The sequence below is a fragment of the Mus caroli genome, chromosome 10, assembly GCF_900094665.2.
Source record: "Mus caroli chromosome 10, CAROLI_EIJ_v1.1, whole genome shotgun sequence".
Lineage (NCBI taxonomy): Eukaryota > Metazoa > Chordata > Mammalia > Rodentia > Muridae > Mus > Mus caroli.
Window position 1 is genome coordinate 43,639,119 of NC_034579.1, and position 14,390 is coordinate 43,653,508.

The window sequence follows — 14,390 nt, forward strand, 5'->3', positions numbered from 1 at the left end:
AAGTTGCAAAGCTTCTGCAAGGCAAAAGACACCGTCAAGAAGACAAAAAGACCACCAACAGATTGGGAAAGGATCTTTACCTATTCTAAATGAGATAAGGGACTAATATCCAATATATATAAAGAACTCACGAAGGTGGACTCCAGAAAATCAAATTACACCATTAAAAAATGTGGCTCAGAGCTGAACATAGAATTTTCACCTAAGGAATACCGAATGGCAGAGAAGCACCTGAAAAAATGTTCAGCATCCTTAATCATCAGGGAAATGCAAATCAAAACAACGCTGATTCCACCTCACACCAGTCAGAATGGCTTAGATCAAAAATTCAGGTGACAGAAGATGCTGGTGTGGATTTGGAGAAAGAGAAACACTCCTCCATTGTTGATGGGATTGCAAGCTTGTACAACCACTCTGGAAATCAGTCTGGCGGTTCCTCAGAAAATTGGATATAATACTACCAGAGGATCCAGCAATACCTCTCCTGGGCATATATCCAGAAGATGTTCCAAATAGTAAGAAGGACACATGCTCCACTATGTTCATATCAGCCTTATTTATAATAGCCAGAAGCTGGAAAGAACCCAGATGCCCCTCAAGAGAGGAATGGATACTGAAAATGTGGTACATTTACACAATGGAGTACTACTCAGCTATGAAAATAATTAATTTATGAAATTCCTAGGCAAATCGGTGGACCTGGAGGGCATTTTTCTGAGTGAGGTAACCCAATCACAAGGAACTCACACAATATGTACTCACTGATAAGTGGATATTAGTCCAGAAACTTAGGATACCCAAGATATAAGATACAATTTGCTAAATGCATGTAACTCAAGAAGAATGAAGACCAAAGTGTGGACACTGCCCTTTTTAGTATTGGGAACAAAACACCCATGAATGGAGTTACAGAGACAAAATTTGGAGTTGTGACAAAGGATGGACCATCTAGAGATGGCCATATCCGGGTTTCCATCCCATAATCAGCTTCCAAACGCTGACACCATTGAATACACTAGTAAGATTTTGCTGAAAGGACCCAAATATAGCTGTCTCTTGTGAGACTATGCCAGGGCCTAGCAAACACAGAAGTGGATGCTCACAGACAGCTATTGGATGGATCACAGGGCCCCCAATGGAGGAGTTAGAGAAAGTACCCAAGGAGCTAAAGGGATCTGCCACCCAATAGGTGGTACAACATTATGAACCTACCAGTACTGCGTTACTTTTGACTCTAGATGCATATGTATTAATAGATGGCCTAGTCAGCCATCAGTGGAAAGAGAGGCCCATTGTACTTGCAAACTTTATATGCCCCAGTACAGGGGAACTCCAGGGCCAAAAATTGGGTGTTGGTGGGTAAGGGAGTGTATGGTTACCTTTTGGGATAGCATTGGAAATGTAAATGAGTTAAATACCTAATAAAAATATTAAATAAATAAATAAATAAATAACAGGAAAAAAAAAGTACCATCACAACTCCACCTACTGTCAAATTGACACATAAACACATCATTTTAAGCCAGAAACTTCCATTCCTATCTCCAAGTCTCATGTTTATCTCATAATATAATATGTAGTTCAACTTTAAAAGTCTTCAGAATATAAAATTTCTAACACAATTCTAGATCTGCTAACTGGTAGCTCCTAAAGAATAATAATAATGATGATAATAATAATAATAATAATAATAATAATAATAATAAACAGAATGCTGATAATAGAATAAGGGGACCATGCTCTAGCCTCTGCAAGCACCAGAACATGGCAGCTTTGGTCATGTGACTCTGGCTTTAGATTGAAAAAGAGAAATTACTATATGGACAATTGATGCTGTTTAGCTGGGTCTAAGAAACTGGAGGTGATTAAGAAGAGACCAGCCTCATTGAGGTGAAATCTTTAGGGAAGTGATTTTGAGAGATAGTCAAGGTTGTAAATTATGCTGCAGTTGGACTTGGTAATATATGATTCACCAAAGTGGTACTGGTTTTGAAGCCATTAATGGATCATGAAGAATAACTGAGGCTTGGCACTGTGATAGTCCATGGAAGGAGCAGCCTCAGTTGTTGTTGAAGACCCAAGACTGAAGGGGTTACGTAAAGTATCTGAGGCTTGGAACTATTAAGAGAGTTTATGAGAGGCTATTGGTAATGTGGAGTTGCAGCAGAAGACCCAAGTGTATTGGAGATTCCAGTACCATGGGGTGATCACCAAGAATAGCAGCAGCAATGGGGTGGATCAACCTGAGTCTAGAGAGCTACAGATGGCAGAGCTAGAGAAGTGATCCTAGCCTGTTGGAGGAGCCTAGAAGATCATGTGTGGATACCAGACATTGAAATAAGAATCTGTAATGCTCAACTTCTCTTGGAGACCCCAAGATATTTGATATGTCACAGCCGTGTGCCATCTGATGAGGAAAGTTGCTAACAGGGAGTAGAGTAGCCCAGGGGAAAGATGTTTCTTATGGTCCACAAAGCAATTGGAGATCTGAAGTCCTCTTTGACATCAGACATAGCAATGCAGAGTTTGAAGTTTTCCCAACTGGTTTCCTGTCTTGCTTTGGGTATTACAGTTCAGTGATTGAACGAATCTCAGAAGAGACTTTGAACTTTAGACTTTTAACATTGTTGAGACTGCTATAAACGGGGGGGGGGGGNGGCATTTGAAGTTGGAGCAAATGTGTTTTTCATTATGCTATGTTTATGTATGGTTCTCATAGACTCATATGTTTAAAAAGCCTATGGGAGCCAGGGAGTGAAATGTGATGATCTGTATATGATTGGCCCATGGAGTGGTACTTTTGGAAGTTGTAGACCAGTTGGAGTAGTTGTGGCCTTATTGGTATAGGTTTGTACCTGTGGGTATGGGCTTTAAGACCCTCATCCTAGCTACCTGAAAGTAAGTTTTATACTAGCAGCCTTCAGATGAAGATGTAGAACACTCAGCTCTGCCTGTGTCATGCTTACCTGAATGCTGCCATGCTTCCATATTGATGATAATGGAAGGAACCTCTGAACATTTAAGCCAGCCCAAATTAATTTTTGATTTTTGTAAGACTTGCCTCAGTCATAGTGTCTATTCACAGCACTAAAACCCTAAAACAGAAGTTGGTACTAGGAGTTGGGTACTGCAGTGATAGGACTGACCACGATTTTGTTTAGAATATGGATATGGGAACTTTGGATTTAAAGAGCCATGGAATAATTTAAGTGGGTCTTAATGGGCAATCTAGTAGAAATTTGGAAGAGAGTGGTGCTTAGGGTCATTTGATCTGTGTAGGTCACACCAGGCAATCTTCTGTGGTATATGTGTTTGGGACATATATTAGCTAGTTTATGCTACCTGGTTGGTGGTTCAGTTTGTGAGAGATCTTGGGCATCCAGCTTAATTGAGACTGCTGGACTTCCTAGACTTTCACTAATTCAACAACAAGGATCCCTGGCTTCTCTCTATTGGTTCGGTGTTAAGTATCAGGATCTGACTCTAAGCTGCTTTTAGGACCTAACAGAGGGCTACCATGCTAGGCTTCTGTCCCAAAACACATCATAATATTAGTAAAAGTGAAAGGCCTTGGAGTCTCCCCTTGAGATGGATCCCAATTTGCTCTGGTCACTGAAACTCTCTCCCCTTGGTCTCTTCTGCATTTTTGTCACTGAAGGTTTTTTAGACAAGAACAATTCTGGGTCAGAGTTTTTGACTGTAAGATGGAATTCTCATCCCTCAATTTATGCCCTGTGGACTTTACAAGTTCCCTTTCCCCACTGTTAGGCATTTCATTTAAAGTCCCTCCCTTTGAGTACTGAGCATCTCACACCTCCCAGATTTCTGGTATATTCTAGAGGATCCCTTCACCTCTGCTTCCTGAGTTGTCTGTTTCCATTCTCTTTGCTGGCCCTCAGGGTTTTACTTTGGTCCCCCCCAATAACTGATAATTCCCCTTCTCTCCTCCCCTTCTCACTGAGGTCCCTTTCCACTTCTGTACCCAGTAATTGCTTTCTTCTCCCTCCCAAAGGTGATTGGGGTATCATTCTGTGTGCTCTTTAGTTAACCCTCTTGAGTTCTGTGGATTTTAGCCTAGGTGTTCTGTACTTCTTTTGGCTTATATCCACTTATTGGTGAGTACATACAATGAATGTCTTTTGGGTCTGAGTTACCTCCGCACAATATATTCTAGATCCATACATTTGCCTGCCAAGCTCAGGACGTCCCTGTTTTGTACTTGTTTCCATTGGATATATGAATCATATTTTCTGAATCCATTATTCAATTTTGGGAATTCAGGTTGTTTATATCTCCTGACTCTCACAAATAAGGCTGCTATGAAAATAGTGGAAGAAGTGCCCCTGTGGCATGGTGGTACATCATTTGGATATATACCTAACAGTGCTATAGCTTTATCTACAGGTAGATCTATTTCCAGTTTTCTGAGGAACAACCAGATTGATTTCCAGATTGGTTTTACCAGTTAACAATCCCAACAGCAAAGAAGAAGTGTTCCTTTTTCTCCACATTTTTGGCAACATATGCTGTCATTTCTATAGCTGATTAACAACTTCAGCAATATAACTGGACATGAAATAAACTCAAATAAATCAGTAACCTTCCTTTAAACAAATATAAGTGGGCTGAGAAATTAGGAAAACAACACCCTTCACAGTATTCAAAACTATTATAAAATATCTGAGAATAACTCCAACCAAACAAGTGAAAGAACTATATGGCAAGAATTTCAAGTCTCTCAAAAAAGAAATTGAAGTTGTTTTTTTTTTTTTTTTCCAGTGTCTCTCTGAGGTGGGTCCACACAGGAGAGTACATGGGCCACAAAAGCAACAGAGAAACAGAGAACTTCTTGGACGGGGTCCCTTCAGGCCTTCATCCTCAGCCAGGAGGTGGTGCTGATCATCAGTTCTCTGTGTACCTTTCCTGCCAGGTGAGTTTGCCTCCAGAGAGTGTTCTGACTCAGTAGAGAGACGGTCTCCCAGGAATGTTGACAGAGGCTAACACAATCACAGGAGAAATAAGCTCCAGCCAGAGAGAGGTAGAACATCTAAAACCAAAGTTTACCAGATGGTGAAAGGCAAATGAAAGAATCTTACCAACAGAAACCAAGACCATTTGGCACAGTCAGAACCCAGTACTCCTACCACAGCTATTTCTGGATACACTAGCACACCAGAAAAGCAAGAGTCAGGTTTAAAATCATATCACATGATGCTGGTAGAGGATTTTAAGAAGGACATTAGTAACTCTCTTAAAGAAGTACAGGAGAACAGCTAAACAGGTAGAAGTTTTTAAAGAGGAAACACAAAAATCTGTTAAAGAATTACAGGAAAACACAACCAAACGGGTAAAGGAATTAAACAAAATCATCCAAGATCTAAAAATGCAAGTAGAAACAATAAAGAAAACCCAAAGGGGACAACTCTGGAAATAGAACTCCTAAGAAAGAAACCAGAATCCATAGATGCAAACATCAACAACAAAATATAAGAGTTAGAAGAGAGAATCTCAGGTGCAGAAGATTCCATAGATAACAGGAACATAACAATCAAACAAAATCTAAAATGCAAAAAGATCCTAACTCAAAACATCCAGAAAATTCAGGACTCAATGAAAAGACCAAACCTAAGGATAATAGGTATAGATTAAAATGAAGATTTTGAACTTAATGGGCCAGTAAATATCTTCAACAAAATTATGGAAGAAAACTTCCCTAACCTAAAGAAAGAAATGCCCCAAAACATACAAGAAGCCTATAGAACTCCAAATAGACTTGGACAAAAAGAAATTCCTCCCAAAACATAATAATCAGAACAACAAATGCACTAAATTAAGATAGAATATTAAAAGCAGTAAGGGAAAAAGGTCAAGTAACATATAAAGGCAGACATATTGGAATTGCAAAAGACTTCTCACCAGTGGCTATGAAAGCCAGAAGATCCTTGACAGATGTCATACAGACCCTAAGAGAACACAAATGTCATCCCAGACTACTATACCCAGCAAAACTCTTAATTACCATAGACGGAGAAACCAAAGTATTTCATGACAAACTGAATACACACAGTTGAATACAGCCCTTTAAAGGATAATAAAGGGAAACTCCAACAAAAGGAAGGAAACTACACACTAGAAAAAGCAAGAAAATTATCCTTCAACAAACCTAAAAGAAGATAGCCACAAGAACAGAATCCTAACTCTAACCACAAGAATAACAGGAAAAAACAATTACTTTTCCTTAATATCTCTTCATATCAATGGTACAATTCCCCAATAGAAATACATAGACTAACAAACCGGCTATATAAACAGGACCCAAAAGTTTGCTGCATACAGGAAACCCACCTCATGGACAAAGAGAGACGCTACCTCAGAGTAAAAGGCTGGAAAACAATTTTACACGCAAATGGTCCCAAGAAAAAAGCTGGAGTAGAATTCTAATATCGAATAAAATTGAATTTTAACCTAAAATTCTCAAAAAAGCTAAGGAGGGACACTTCTTACTCATCAAAGGTAAAATTTAACAAGATGAAATCTCAATTCTGAACATCTATGCTCCAAATGTGGAAGAGCATCCACATTCATTAAAGAATCTTTAGTAAAGCTCAAAGCACACATTGCACCACACACAATAATAGTGGGAAACTTCAACACCCCATGATCATCAATGGACAGATCCTGGACACAGAACCTAACAAAGATACAGTAAAACTAATATAAGTTATGGACCAAGTGCATTTAACAGATATCTACAGAACATTTCTGTTTAAAACAAAAGGATATACCTTCTCAGCAACTCATCAGTCCTTCTCCAAAATTGACCATATAACTGGTCACAAAACAGGCCTCAACAGATACAAAAATATTGAAGTAATCCCATACATCCTATCTGATCACCATGGACAAAGGCTGATCTTTAATACCAACATAAATATTAGAAAGCAAAAGTTCACTTGGAAGCTTAACAAATTCTACTCATAACTTGGTCAAAGAAGAAATAAAGAAAGTAATTAAAGACTTTTTAGTTTAATGAAAATGAAGCCACAACATACCAAATCTTATGGGATATAATGAAGTGAATCCTAAGAGGAAAGCTCATAGCTCTGAGTGCTGTCAAAAAGAAACTGGAGAGAGCATACACTAGCAGCCTAACAATATACCTAAATGCTCTAGAAAAAAGGAGGCAAATACACCAAAGATGAGTAGACAACAGGAAACAATCAAACTCAGGCTGACATCAAACAAGTGAAAACAAAAAAAACTATACAAAGAATGCACCAAACCCCCAAAACAACAATAACCTTCATGGTAATAGGCACAGCTACAGACAGACAGATCAATGGAATAGAACTGAAGACCCAGAAATGAACCCACACACCTATGGTCACTTGATCTTTGAAAATGGAGCTAAAACCATCCAGTGGAAAAAAGACAACATTTTCAAAATTCGTGGTAGCTCAACTGGAAGTTATAATGCAGATGAGTGCGAATTGATCCATGCTTATCTTCTTGTACTAAGGTCAAGACCATGTAGATCAATGAAATTCACATAAAACAAGAGACACTGAAAATTATAGAGGAGAAAGTGGGGAAGAGCCTCACAGATATGGGCACAGGGGAAAAATTCCTGAACAGAATAGCAATGTCTTGTACTGTATGATCAAGAATCAACAAATGAAACCTCATAAAATTGCAAAGTTTCCGTAAGGCAAAGGACATTTTCAATAGAACAAAACGGCAAACAACAGATGTGGAAAGGATCTTTACCAATTCTAAATCTAATAGGGGACTAATATCCAATATATATAAAGAACTCAAGACGTTGCACTCCAATAATCCAAATAACCCTATTAAAATGGGGCACAGAGTTAAACAAATAATTCTCAACTGAGGAATACCGAATGGCTGAGAAGCACCTGAAAAATATTCAGCATCCTTAATCAATAGGGAAATGCAAATCAAAACAACCCTGAGATTCCATCTCATATCAGTTAGAATGGCTAAGATCAAAAATTCAGGTGACAGACAGAACCCTCCTTCATTCATTGCTGGTGGAATTGTAAGATTGTACAACCACTCTGGAAATCAGTTGGCGGTTTCTCAGAAAATTGGACATTGTACTACCAAAAGTTCCAGCAATACTATTTCTGGGCATATTCCCAGAAGATGTTCCAACTTGTGTTAAGGACACATGCTCTACTATGTGTAACCTCCCCCCCCTGCCCCCCCCCCCCAAACCTGAAGTTCACTGAACCAGGCCTTGACCTTGTTGCCACTAAATAGATTATCTAGGGTGGAGCCTGCCTCCCTTGATGACTCTGTTGTTCAGCCTCTGTTGCTGTTGCTACCTGCTGGGAGTCGGCCTAGCTATTCTGGAGTCTACATCTGGTCCTACAGTGGTCACCTGCAGCTAGGCTCCAAGGGTGATTTGGCAGGAATGGGCTTCCCCCTTCCTTTATGTCCGCCATTAAAAAAATTTGAGCCTTGATCAGAATACTGTCTTGGTTCCATCTATCTCTCATCCACCTAGTTTTCTTCTCTTTTAGCATAGGCCGTTGGCACCCCGGACTGGAACCTGAAGAAGTTCAGGAGGACGCTGAGGAAATGCTGTTTTGTGTGGAGCTCCACAGAAGAAAAAGAAAAAGAAAAGAATCGTATGGAACACCGAAGCAACAGGTACACATTCTAGCACTAGTTTAAAGCTTCATTTTTTTTAAAGGGTTGCTACAGGTGTGGAAAGATACGGCTAAGTTTGGATTCAGTGCTAACCCAGTGCTGGATCTGCTTGGGTCTACAGCGGAATTATCGGAACTAGGAACTGATCAAAGGGTTGTCCACAGTTTTTAAAAGCTGCCTCAGGCAAGTGGATAAGTGTATAAAGAAAAAAGAAATGATTCAGGTGATTGTCCTCAGTTTTCAAGAGTTGCTTCGAGCAAGAGGAGTAGGGCTCGAAACACAATTGTTGGAAAATCTTTTAGATTGGATAGATTCTTGTTGCCCATAGTTCAAGGAAGAAGAAACTTTAGATATCAAAACCTGGGAGAAAATTGGAAAGGTCTTGAAAATCACTCAGGCAGATAATTTCACATTATGCCTCTGGGTGCTCGTAGAAGACGCTATTGAAAAGGTGATCATGCAGGAGTTAGATGGTACCCAGGCAGAGCTTGATGAATCTCAGGAAGAGCGCCTTTCAGAAAAGAATCCTCTCAACTCTAAATTTGATAGATATAGAGAGTCTGATGATGAGCTAATTTTAGAGAAAGAAGATCACTCAGAAAGAGCAGCTGACAAATATTCTGAGGAGGATTGGCCTCCTTGCAAGTCTCCTGCTCCATCTATAGCCTCCACCGTGGGAGATGCTACTCATAGGGACATGCAACTAAGCAAATTAGAGTTTGAAGTTAGGCTGCAAAAATTGACTAATTAGCTTCGGGGGCTAAAAAGAATGTCAGATGCAGGAAGGAGTAACTCTTCTGAAATATACCAAGCGCCGCTGAGGAAGAGTTAGGCTCCTGGGAGAGGACAGGATACTTCTGATGTGCTAGCCTTTCCTGTCATCGAAGTAATTGACCAGCAAGATACTAGAGTCAGACATTACCAGACCTTGGATTTCAAGTTGATAAAGGAGTTAAAAACAGCTGTTGTGCAATATGGTCCTTCAGCCCCTTTCACACAAGCATTACTGGATATGGTTGTAGAGTCACACTTAAACCCCCTAGATTGGAAAACTCTATGTAAGGCCACTCTGTCAAGAGGAGATTTCTTACTTTGAATGGTGAGACACCAGTAAGAAAACTGCCGCTTTAAATGCTCAGACCGGTAATCTAGACTGGGATAGTAACATGCTTCTGGGAGAAGGTCCATATGAGGGCCAGGCTAATCAGATTGGTTTTCCCATTGGAGTGTACACGCAGATTGCAGAGGCTACCCTCCGAGCTTGGGGACAGTTACTGGTTAGAGGGGATGTTGGTGGGAGTTTAGCCAGCATTCGCCAGAGTTCTGATGAGCCTTACCAGAACTTTGTAAGGATAGACTATTAATAGCAGCTAGTGGATTAATTGGAAAATCTGACACAGGAAGTCCTTTTATTATGCAGTTGGCTTATGAGAAAGCAAACACAATGTGTTGAGCTGTTATCCAGCCGCACAAAGGACTAAGAGATTTAGCGGGATATGTCTATCTTTGTGCAGAAATCAGGCTGTCATATAATCAGGGTTTGGCTTTTGGTGCCGCTTCACAAGGGACTGCCGTACAAGCAATGTTCTCGCAGAAATGAGGGAATAATGCATGTTTTAAGTGTGGAAGTTTGGGTCATTTTGAAAGTGATTGTCCTAAGAACAAAGGTGCCAAGATTGGGCAAGCAGGCTGTGCCCCAGGAATTTGTCCCTGGTGCAGAAAAGGCAACCACTGTGCTAAGGTGTGAAAATCCAAGTCAGTCACTCTGGGCAATCTGGTGCTGGGAAACAAGAGGTGGGGCCAGGCTCCACCTTACTCACAGAAAACAGCTTACCGGGCTATAAACCTGCTGCCCAGCCAAAGAGATCAGTGTTTGAACTAGTCAGGGCAAAACCAGGTGGTGCAGGATTGGACCTCTGTTCCACCACCCACACAGTATTAACCCCAGAAATAGGAGTCCAAACTCTGCCTACCAGAGTCTTTGGACCTCTACCTGTAGAAACTTGTGGATTTCTTTTAGGACGAAGCAGTTCTATTGTAAAAGGCCTGCAGATTTATCCAGGTTTTATAAATAATGATTATGAGGAAGAAATTAAAATCATACCTGCTTCCCCTCATGTTGTTAAAACTCTACCTGCTAATCAAAGAATTGCTCAACTTGTTTTAATTCCTCTACATCCACCAATGTCTAGATTTGTTAAGAATGAGAGAGGACAAGTTGTTTTTGACTCCTCTGGTATGAATTGGGTGCAATCTATTACTAATCAGCGACCTAACCTTAAATTGACATTTGATGGAAAAAGCTTTGAAGGATTAATAGATACTGGAGCCTATGTAACAATCATTAGAGGACAGGACTGGCCCTCAAACTGGCCTTTGACTTTACTTATCTTCAAGGAATTGGTTATGCTAGTAACCCAAACGAAGTTCCAAATTGCTAACCTGGAGAGATGGGGAAGGAAAATCAGGAAAAATTCAGCCATATGTTATGTGAAATTTGCCTGTAACTCTATGGGGAAGAGATCTCTTGTCACAGATGGGCGGTATAATATACAGTCCTAATGAGATGGTGACTAAGCAGACACTCAGGCAGGGATTTTGCCTGGCAATGGACTAAATAAGAGGGGACAGGAATTAAGACTTTTGAAGATCCTAAACCTCACTCTAACACAAGAGGTTTGGAGTATTTTCAGTAATGGCCACTATCTTGCCTGCATCCCATGCCGATAAAATTCAATGGCTTAATGATATTCCAGTGTGGGCAGATCAGTGGTCTTTATCTAGAGAAAAAAATAAAAGTCACTTCTTTGCTAGTGCAGGAGCAACTAGAAGCAGGACTTTTAGTAGAATCTCAGTCCCCTTGGAATACACCAATTTTCATTATCAAGAAAAAAATCTGGTAAATGGAGATTGTTAAAAGATTTAAGAAAAGTTAATGAAACTATGGTACCTATGGGACCTTTACAACCTGGGCTTCCATCCCCAGTAGCCATTCCTAAAGGATATTATAAAATTGTGGTAGATCTGAAGGATTGTTTCTTTACTATTCCTTTGCATCCAAAGGATTGTGAAAGATTTTGCTTTTAGTGTTCCTTCTATAAATTTTAACGAACCTATGAAGAGATATCAATGGACAGTTCTCCCACAGTGCATGGCTAATAGTCCTACCTTATGCCAAAATTTGTGGCACAAACCATTCATCCTGTAAGATGACAATGGGCCATTATTTACATCATTCACTTTACAAATGATGTTTTGATGGTGGGAAAAGACCCCCAGGATTTGCTTTTGTGTTATAGAGATTTACAAAAAGCTTTAGCTGAAAAAGTATTACAGATAGCTCCTGAAAAGATACAAACTCAGGATCCTTGTAATTATTTGGGCTTTAGACTTACTTATCAAGCTTTTTTTTTTCCCAGAAGATAGTTATTCACAGAGACAACTTAAGGACTTTGAATGATTTTCAAAAATTGTTCGGTGATATTAATTGGTGTTGCCCTATTTAAAGCTCAGTACAGGGGAGTTGAAACTTTTATTTGATATTCTTTAAGGGAATTCTGATCCTACCTCCCCTAAATCTCTAACCTCAGAAGGATTGCTGGCCTTACAACAAGTGGAAAAGCTATTGAAGAGCAATTTGTCACTTATATAGATTACTCTTTGCCTTTACATCTGTTAATTTTTAATACAATTCATATGCCTATAGGATTGTTACTGCAAAAGTCTCCTCTAATGTGGATACATTTGAGAATTTCTCCTAAATGCAATATCTTGCCATATTATAAAGCAGTAGCCCAGAGCCCAGATAATTATCATTGGAAGGAAGCACTGTAAGACCCTCTTTCGGGGACCCCCACTCTAGTCTTGAGAGAGAGAGAGCACCCAAAGAAACACGAGAATCCCTTTTGCTGTAAACACACGAGGTAGTTTAATGACAGAGCTCCGGGTTGAAACATATCTCATGCAAGAGACAGTGGATTTGACCCCAAGGCTCAAAAGCTAGGTGTTTTTAGGGGGTAAAGGGCTTAGGGGTGGGGAATTCAGCATAGCGACACACTATTGGCTTATTCAAACATCTGCAGAAAATTTATATGTATGTGCAGGTCAAGGTGTCAGCAGCAAAAGAATATGTGCAGGAGTTCTGTGAGTTGGATGTTTATCAATACTAGCAGAGTATCTGGTCAGTTTATGACTTTAAACTGCGTCAAAGGGCAATGGGCAGAGGGAGATGCCAAGCCAGATGGTTGTTGACTCAGTTCACATAGCTCTGTTATGTCCTCACATTCCTCTTTATCTTTACGGTCAAGCTGTTCTCAGGAATGTTTTTACTACAGGGCATACCCGCTTTGTTCTTCTTTGTCCTCAGCCTCAGGCAGCCTCTAGGCTCACAAACAACCAGCAATTTCTGAGTACTTTATATGATTTACAGGTCTTGAAATTTCATCTATCTTTCAGCAGGCACTAACTTATTTTGGCAAAGAGTCAGATATTATTGTTCAGCCTTACAGTGTAAGTCAAGACACTTGACTAAAACAGCATAGTACCAATTGGTTGCTTGCTCAAATAGGGTTTAACTGAACTATAGACAGCCACTACCCTCAAGATAGGTTGCTAAAATTTTTGAATGTACATGAGGTGATATTTCCTAATATGACCTCTTTACAACCCTTACACAATGCTGTTCTGGTGTTTACTGATGGCTCCTCTAAAGGGCAAGCTGGATTTCATATAAATCAGCAGGTATTCATAAAGACTCCTCACCTCTCAGCTCAATTAACAGCAGTAATGAATGTCTTTCAGTCTGTGCATGAGGCTTTTAATATTTTACTGATAGTTTATATGTTGCGCAATCTATATCCTTATTGGAGACATGTGGTACCTTAGCTTTAATATGCCAGCAGGATCCCTGTTTTCACAATTGCAAAACATCATTCTTGCCCCAAAACACCCGTTCTTTATTGGCCACATACAATCTCATTCTGGTCTTCCTGGACCTTGAGCTGAAGGCAATGATTGCATTGACACAGCTTTAATAGGAGAAGCCTTAATTTCAGATCCTGTTGCTTTTACCAAACATGATGATGAAAAATTTCATCTCTCTTGCCATACCTTAAGGCGCTGACATAAGATCACTAAGGAGCAGGCAAGAATGATTGTAAAACAATGTCCTAAATTTATTACTTTATCTCCGGTGCCACATTTAGGAGTTAATCCAAGAGGTCTTATGCCTAATCATATTTGGCAAATGGATGTAACTTATTATGCAGAATTTGGAAAATTAAAATATACACATGTTTGTATTGATACTTGTTCAGGATTTCTTTTTGCTTCTCCGCATACTGGAGAAGCCTGCAAAAATGTAACTGATCATTGCTTACAAGCCTTTAATGCCATGGGATTGCCTAAACTTATTAAGATAGATAACGGGCCATCCTATTCTAGCAAAAATTGTACTTCATTTTTGTAAAGAATTTGGCATCAAACATAAAACTAGAATTCCTAGTTGAACGTGCTCATCACACTTTAAAAAATTGGCTTTTAAAAACAAAACAAGGGCAGTTATATCCCCCAAGGTCACCGAAGACACATCTTGCTTTTGTTTTATTTGATCTAAATTTTTTGTAAACTGATGTTAAAGGTCAGTCTGCAGCGGATCACCACTGGCATCCAGTTACTTCTAGTTCTTATGCCATGGTAAAGTGGTTGGGCCCATT